The following is a 7,594-nucleotide window of genomic DNA, read 5'->3' on the forward strand; positions in this document are numbered from 1 at the left end:
AATCGGGTAGTGCCAAAACCGGGGCCGTCGTCATGGCTTCCTTGAGCTTCTCGAATGCTTCTGTCGCTGCCTCGGTCCATCTAAACTCGCCCTTTCGCAGCAACAGGGTCAGTGGCGCGGCGATCTTTCCATATCCCTCCACAAACCGACGGTAATAACCGGTTAGGCCCAAAAATTCTCGCAGCTCCTTTTGGTTCTTGGGTAGCGGCCACTCGGTCATGCAATGTATCTTTGCTTGGTCCGGCTCCACACCTGCAGCAGAGATGACATGGCCTAGGTACTCGACCTTCGGCTCGGCCCATAGGCACTTGGATCGCTTTACCTTCAATTGATCTCTGCGCAGAATTTTCAGCACTTCCTCTAAATGCTCTAGGTGCTCCTGCCATGAACGACTGTAAACCAGTATGTCATCGAAGAATACAAGGACATACCGTCGTAGTAATGGTCTGAATATGTCATTCATGAGCCCCTGGAATGTCGCTGGTGCATTGGTGAGGCCGAACGGCATCACCCGGAACTCATAATGGCCATCGTGTGTCCGAAACGCTGTCTTGTGCACATCTTCGGGCCTGACACGGATCTGGTAGTATCCGGCACGGAGATCAAGTTTGCTGAAGTATTCCGCACCAGCAAGCTCATCCAACAGCTCCTCGATGACTGGAATCGGATACCGGTCCTTAACGGTGATCGCGTTAAGTGCCCGGTAGTCGACGCAGAATCGCCACGTTCCGTCCTTCTTATGTACCAGCAGCACCGGCGATGAATATGAGCTTCTACTGGGCTGAATGATGCCGCTCTCCAACATCTCTCGTACCATCTTTGAGATCTCCTCCTTCTGAACGTGCGGGTAGCGGTAAGGCCTCACATTCGCCGGTTCTGCTCCCGGTACAATCTCTATGTGATGATCGTGCTCCCTCTCGGGTGGAAGACCATGAGGCTCCTCAAATAAATCTGCGAACCCCTGTAAGAGAGCAGCCAAATTAGTAGGTATACCTGCCTCCGTCGTGGTCTCCGTCGACAGAGGTAAGAGCTGCATCAAGTAGCTGTGCACGCCGGGTCCGGGCAAGCCGACTAGGGGCTGAAGTGCAGCCCTTGGGCTAGGCCGAATGCCATCCAATCTAACTCGCCGTCCGCTCCGTCTGAAAGTCACCCACATCTCGGCAAAGTCGAATGTAACCGGGCCAAGACTCTGCAGTCACTGCGTACCAAGGACCAAATCAGCTCCTCGTAATGCCAACGGATAGAGATCGAGCTTGAATTGGCTGCCCTGGATCATTAAAGTGATGCCTCGGCATATGCCCTCTGCCCTCAACGTGGCTCCGTCACCCAATGCCACGTCGAAGCCCAATGTCGGCTCTGCTATGAGACCGATCTGTTTGACGAGCCTCTCATCCAAAAAATTGTGGGTGCTGCCCGTATCTATGAGGATACGCACCACACGTCTTTTGATCATGCCGTCCACGCGTAGCGTTTTCGGTGTCGCCGATCCGGAGTAGGCATGCAATGAAATCTGAGGTGGCACGTCCTCTTCCTTGGCCTCTAAATCTTGGGGCTCGTCCTCAGCAACCTCATCACCATCTTCAGCCACGGCCTCGTCCTCCAATCCGTCGATCAACATCACCGCTCCGACGGGCCGCGCACACCGGTGTCCCGGTGTAAATTTCTCGTCGCAGCGAAAACATAGGCCTTTTGCTCGACGTTCCTCCACTTGTGCTGGTGTCAAGGTCCTCCCGGGTGGACGCTCAACCCTCTTGACGTCCCCTGACAAGCGAAGAGGGGTCCTCGGCCCTGTGTTGGCTGCTGCAACCGTCGGCGCTCTCGGCTGGCCGATGGAGCCCCCTGCGGTTTGGCCGGCCCGGGGGTTGGTCCAGCTGCCCCGTGCCGCTGATCGAGTGGTCTTGATCTTCTCTTCCACCATTAGGGCCAAGGCAAAGGCATCCTCCAGAGATTGTGGCCGCAAAGTCCTCACCTCAGCTTGAATGTCGACACGAAGTCCTCCGAGGTATACGCTTTTTAGCGTGGAGTCGCTCCACCCCACCACTCGGTTGCTGATCCTCTCAAACTCCTCTTGAAAGGCTCTAACAGTAGTCTTTTGGGTGACCCTTGATAGCATAGACTGGAAGTCATCGTACTCGGTAGGGCCGAAACGCCGACAAATTGCTGCAAAAAATCCTCCCAACCGTTGAAAGGTCGGGCTCGGTCGGCGGTTTGAAACCATCGCAGGGCGGTCTCTTCTAGGTGAAAAGATGAGATCAATACCTTTTGGTCCTCCGCTGTGCCATGGTAGTGAAAGAACCGCTCAGCTTGATACACCCAATCGAGAGGATCGCCGTCTTTAAACTTGGGAAATTTCAGCCTAAGAGTCAGTCCGCGATTTCCTCCCTCTCGATCTCCATTACGGTCCCGATCTCGTTCATATCCTCGGCGTGGGTACTCCCCCACATGCTGGTTCCTCATCTGAAAATTTTGGATGGGATCATCCTCCACATCCGACCCGTCGTCGATGCCAATCGGGCTCATCCCCCGAGCCCTAGCGCGTGCGCCAATTGGTATGAGCTCGGGTCGAGGTCTAGGTCGATCTTCTCCTTGGTCCAGCCGCATCTCCTCTGGTGGGTTGGGAAGGAGAGGCTCACGAGGAGGGGGTCCCCTCCATCCTGGTCGTCCACGGGTAGGGGCCGGAGATTCCACCCGGGTCCGACGCGGAGCTCCCCCCGGTGGAGTTTCTTACCGCTGATTTAGCAATAGTTGCAACATCATCTCGATATGGCGTTGCGTGGTATCCATCTTCTCCATCAATTGTTGTTGGCTCTGCTGCATAGTTGTTTGATTCCCACGCAAGAACTCCAAGAGACGGTCGGTGGAATCAAGATCGGGTCTCAGGTCCGTCGAGGCCGCGGGTGATCGCGAGCCTTCTTGATGTGGGTCGACGCCCCTTAAAGATGCCGCTTCTTGCTGCTTTGAGGTTGTAGAGCGGGTGTTCACCATCTTCCAAGGCCAAGGATTGAACTGCTCTGATACCAAATTGATGCGATCCGATAGAATTTGATCCGTATCCCAAGATTCTTGACTCTTCTTGATTTCTGGAAGGGTAGTTCTGACCTGATTGCAGACACGATTTCTAAAGATCCGTCCATCAGATCGATCTTAATTTTGGATATGTTGTAGATCTCCGCGTTAGCTTTCCAGCGGTAGGTCGTGGGTCTAGAGAGGACGTCAGGATCTTAAGATATCAGCCTCCGACTGATGACTGCGCAGGGAAGGACGGGCTGATAATCCAACGGGATGGAGTTGTTTGTAGAAGCTGGAAGGGATCAAGGAGGAGAGGAAGAAGAGGAAGGAGGTGGCTGGCCTCTCGGGAGAGAGGTGGTGCAGCCGGATGAAGGAGGGGGCGGCGGCCTTGGACGGCGGCCTAGGGAGAGGGGGAAGGCGTCGCAAGAAGAGAAGAGAGAAGGGAAGAGAGCTAGGGCAAAAGCCTTTCAATTTTTGCATACTGAAATAGGTGCTCACCACATCTATTTATAGGTGGCTACCTGACCCCTTAACTTGACTTGATCTAATTGAATTTAAGAAACAACTAAACCCGAAGCGACTCTAATAAAGGCCAAGTCGGCTAACCCGAGCAAGGCTATGCTGAAATAAAATTAACATCAAGGACTCAAAAGCAAAAATAACCAAATGATTAAGTCCGAGGCGGTCTAGTGGATCCAACCGCATCACAATCCTCGTCCACCAAGTACTGCTCTCGTTGGAAGACGGTCCCAGACCACCTTCCAGAGGAACAGCGCAACCCTCGGGAGGAGGCCCAATCGCCAGATCCAGGCACAATCAGGACCAGGCTCGTACTCTCGCCTAAGAATGCGAGAAAGGACGCTCATCCTGACTCTGGGACTGGTCGAGGAACTCCACACTCGTACATCTGGTCCACCGCTCTGTGGCAGAGGGAGGGAGCGAACCCGCTCCGCCATATGCTCCCCGAAGAAGCGGGCTAATCGAATCTCGTCCCATCCAGCCTCCCCGGGGGTCATAAGATCACAGACCTGTAAACCCTCCCCAGCCTCAACACTAACAGTAGTCGGCCAGCGGCACAGGGGGAGGCCATCAACCCATGAGTCCCTGGTCACATCGATGCTGCGGCCATCGCCTATCAGCCATCGAGTGTGATCCGACACCATGGGCACATATCTCGCAATCTCACGCCATAAAAAAGAACATCCCCGCCCTCCTCGAACCCCGCCCTCCTGGCCTACCCCCCCATAGCGGGCAGTCATGATCCGGCTCCAGAAGCCCTGCGGCTCCAGGATGAAGCGGGAAGCATGCCGGGCGAGGAGCAGCTCTCGTCTCTCCAGGAGAGACAACACCCCAAGGCCACCCTCCCTGAGAGGGAGGCAAATACTCTCCCATGCCACCAGGTGCACCCCACGGCCCCCACTAAGCGAGCCCCATAAGAAGCCCCGAATCAGTCGCTCAATCTTCAGTAGGGCAGATCTTGGTACCACCGTGCTAGTCATGAGATAGATAGGCATAGAGCCCAAAACAGATCTAATCAGCAAAACTCTACCCATCATAGATAGAGACGCTGCTCGCCAGCCCTCTAGCCTACTCTGGACCCGTTGCACCATCCCGGAGCACTCAGATACACGCAGTCTCCTACCTGTGATCGGAACACCCAGGTATGTCCAGGTCCCGTCCTGCTCAGGCATCTCCAGAATCCTCCGAATCTCACGTCGAACCCCGGGTGGCGAACTCGGGCTAAAGGAGATGGAGGATTTCTGGGCATTCACTCTCTGACCAGATGCATAGCAATAGGCGGCCAAAGCCCGCCTAATAGCCTGGGCATCTGCTACGCGGGCACGCGTCAGGAGTAGGCAGTCATTGGCAAAAAGTAAATGGGATATCGGCTGGGCCCCTAGAGCTGGGACGTAAGCCTCCAACTCTCCGGCGGCACATGCAGCCCGCAGCGATCGAGACAAAACATCAGAACAGATGATGAACAGGTACGGGGATAGCGGGCATCCCTGCCGAAGCCCCATAGTAGAACTAAAGAGTGGGGACGGAGAGCCGTTGATCAAGATGGAAAACCGCGGACTCCGGACACACCCCATGACCCAACCAATCCAGGTCTCATGGAAACCCAGACTCTCCAAAGCTAGCCTAAGAAAACTCCACCTGATTCTATCGTAAGCTCGTTCCATATCCAGCTTGATAGCCATCAGGCTTCGACGCTTCGGGGCCCGTCGAAGATTCCACATCATCTCTTGGGCCACCATAACATTATCGAAAATACTCCTACCTCTAACAAAAGCATCTTGCTCTTGACAAATAATGCCGGAGAGAAAGGGCTTCATACGATCCATCAGTATTCTTGCCATAACTTTGTATAAAGTAGTGCACAAACTGATCGGTCTAAAATGGCTCGGCTCAGACGCATCCGCTCGCTTAGGTATAAGCATGACAAATGTGGCCTTCCAGTCGTCAGGCATACCTGACCGACTAAAGAAACACAAGACCGCTTCTACCACTGCGATCCGGATGATACTCCCTTTTTTTTTTTTTCTCCTCACGTCATATAAGAAGATGCCAGCCACTTTCTCCTCCTCTCTCTCACTAAAATATAAAATAAAGTTCTACAAAAACTAGGCTTGGATTTGTTGAGCCTAAAGCTCATCCTAAGCTAAATTGAATCAGTGCATCAAAACCAAAAACTATATAATCATGCGAAGTTTGTAATGACTTCAGAAAATCAATGTCTCGCTGGTTTTCCCTGCAGTGGAAGCCAACCATATTTTGTCCCCCATTAATATCATCATAAAACGTTTAGCTTGCTAAATGATAGCGAGAGACACATTAATTACACAATATCTACATACATGCAAATAAGCCGTGTCTCTGCGAACATGAGCAAGGAGGCGTTTTTTAAAAGCATCGTCAAGATGCGCATTCAAGGGCCATAAAATGCATCTACCTTCAAAAATAATGCACGCAACTAGCAAGAAGTCACGCCAATTTCCAAATAATATAATATTATCCGGTGTCAAACAAAATAAAATTTACACTAGTGGGATGCATGCGGCATGAAAGGTATCATGCCATACATAAAATTGGTGCAACGCATGGCAGCATTACATAATAAAAACCTATGAGAGCAGTAGATAAGGATGGCAATTAGATAGGATCAAAACAGATACGAATCCGATCAAATACAAATTGGACCAAAATTTTATGAATTAGTATCTTATTTTTTTATTAAATATATTAAACTTTTAGATCTAAATTCGATCTATCTATTAAACATATAGTTCGATCCGGTCTATATAACTTATTTATTAGATAGATCAAATTAAGTAAATAGATTATATAAATAAATGAAAAATAGGTTAAATGATTTTAAATAAATTTTAAATAAATTAAATGAGTTGGATAATACTCCGACTTAATTATAATTTATTTAATAAATTAGTTTGGATAGATTTATGGAATTTATTTTATTAAATTTAAATTTGTTTTAAAAAAAATATTTATAAGCCAGATTAATGGATCGCATCATAAGTCACCAGGAGTTGAGCTATTTTCAGTACTAGAATTGGTTGTCAAAACATTTCACATAAAAGGAACCGCATACCCCATGCTCGGATAGCTCTGTGTAGATATGCTTTTCTTCCATCAGTACTGAGGTGGCGATGGGGTGACGTACTCATATGTGGATGGTCCAGTGAAATTTTCCACGAATTGGAGAGGGCATGCGGAAACTTACAACTCGCATCGAATATTTTCTGGTGGAAGAGGGACTCAGTGAGAGCTGCTACACGGATTGGGTTATGCCCCACCCCCTCCTCTCCTATTTTTTACCCAAAAAAAAAACATTTCACGCAAATAATATCTACCCTTAGTCAACTCACTTCTTCACCGTTATCCAATTCCCGGGAATCCCCTGTGCCTGCCAATCAATAAGAAGTCCATCTCCATCCGTCCCTCATGATAAATAAAAAGAAAAAAAAAGAAAAAGAAAAAAACATATGGCCTTTTATTATGTATATATTGATTATTTTTTTGGTATATATATATTTATTAGTCATTATACGCTCGGTGCAGCTAATGAGGAGATAGATAGAATGGCGGCGTCCGGTCCACAAACGCTATCACGGGGGGCTCGTTTGGTTCGCTGGAAAAGAAGGGGGGAAAGTGTGGTCAACGGGAAAGTAATGAAATGCCTCTTGTTTGGTTGGAGTTTTCAAAGGAGAGAGATGAGAAAGTTGTATTCCTATGGGAATATGATTCCCACATTTTATGGAAAAGTCTTTCCCATGAGAAACATGGAAAAGTTACTTTTCCATGAGGTGGGAATCACTCCTTTTTTTATTTTTTTCCCAAAAAGACCCTTCAGCATTAAAGAAACATTAAAGAGGCATTAAAGACCTAATTTTTATTAAGGGCATAATAGGAATTATACATAACTTTCCTAGAAAAGTGGATGGTCAACCAAACATAAGCACTTTGGAAATTTGTCACTTTTCCATGGTTAACCAAACATGCCAAAAGTATTTTTCTAGGTATTCTTTTTTTAGAAATTTGATTTTCAGGAACCATATACCTAGGA

This window comes from Phoenix dactylifera, chromosome 9, assembly GCF_051530095.1.
Source record: "Phoenix dactylifera cultivar Ajwa chromosome 9, Ajwa_hap1_PhDact_Kaust_v1.1, whole genome shotgun sequence".
NCBI classification, from domain to species: Eukaryota; Viridiplantae; Streptophyta; class Magnoliopsida; order Arecales; family Arecaceae; genus Phoenix; species Phoenix dactylifera.